At 44.4% G+C, this 999-nt stretch overlaps 1 protein-coding gene across 1 annotated transcript in view; it reads right to left on the reverse strand.

The window, feature by feature from the left end:
• Positions 1-999, reverse strand: part of RYR3 (ryanodine receptor 3) — a 400,958-nt gene that overhangs the window by 182,996 nt on the left and 216,963 nt on the right. The window lies entirely within an intron of this gene.

Below are 999 nucleotides of genomic sequence, written 5' to 3' on the forward strand. Positions count from 1 at the left end.
TTACAGAAATTTTACTGTCTATACAAATAAAGGGAAAGATCACTGAACTGGGACTCAGAACAGCTGTGGAACCTTCAGAGGTCAGACTAAAAAGCTCCTGCAAATTGCTGATTGGCACGGGCGTAAGAGGTAAAGGAGGAAGGGGGCCTGCTGGAATGGCTGGGAAAGCACTGCTCACCCCTTCCCATACCATCCACACTTCCAGAAGATGACAGAGGTGAAACATGCTGCTGTTAAATCACAAATGCATCCTACTCTGGCACTGCATATCACAGTCCTACAAGGTATGGATGGCAGGAAGATCCTTAATTCAGGCCAGGCAGAGCCAAGGGGACAATGAAGGTCACTCAGTCAATCAATGAAAGAAAGGGGAGTAAACAGATCAGTGCTTCCGGTAGCCCATGCCATCTCTAATAGTCGAGGTTTCTACTCCATATCACTATAGATGGCAGATGTCTGCTCTATATACAGTCTTGGCTCATCATAAGGATATAAAAATAGAACTCAGTTACCAAGCTTTAAAAGAGCCCTAGATGTAAAGGATTAATTTAACTTACTGCTGTGTCTATCAGCCCTGTGGGTGTGTTAGATTCAGATAGGAGACATAAACTGAAAACCTTAAAAAAGGACACCCAAGTCAGAGAGAAGCGCAGTTAAAAGACGTTCTTAAGAGATCTCACTGGGCAGGGACTACCCACTAATACCTGCTAGATTAGAGAATAGCTGTATCCTCTAGGGGCAAAGCTATTTAAGGGCTATGCTGGGCTCCTTGTCAGAAGCCTGTTTCCTCAAAGTCCACATATAAAAGTTCCTGCATCTTCTAGTTAATTCACATGTATAGATTTTGGAGGAGAAACCCTAATTTTATTGTCTGTCATATTATTTTAAAAATCTAGGCCAGGCACGGTGGCTCACGCCTGTAATCCCAGCACTTTGGGAGGCTGAGGTGGGCGGATCATGAGGTCAGGAGATCGAGACCATCCTGGCTAACACGGTGAA

The sequence above is a fragment of the Colobus angolensis genome, unplaced genomic scaffold (genome assembly GCF_000951035.1).
Source record: "Colobus angolensis palliatus isolate OR3802 unplaced genomic scaffold, Cang.pa_1.0 Scaffold97, whole genome shotgun sequence".
Classification (NCBI taxonomy): Eukaryota; Metazoa; Chordata; class Mammalia; order Primates; family Cercopithecidae; genus Colobus; species Colobus angolensis.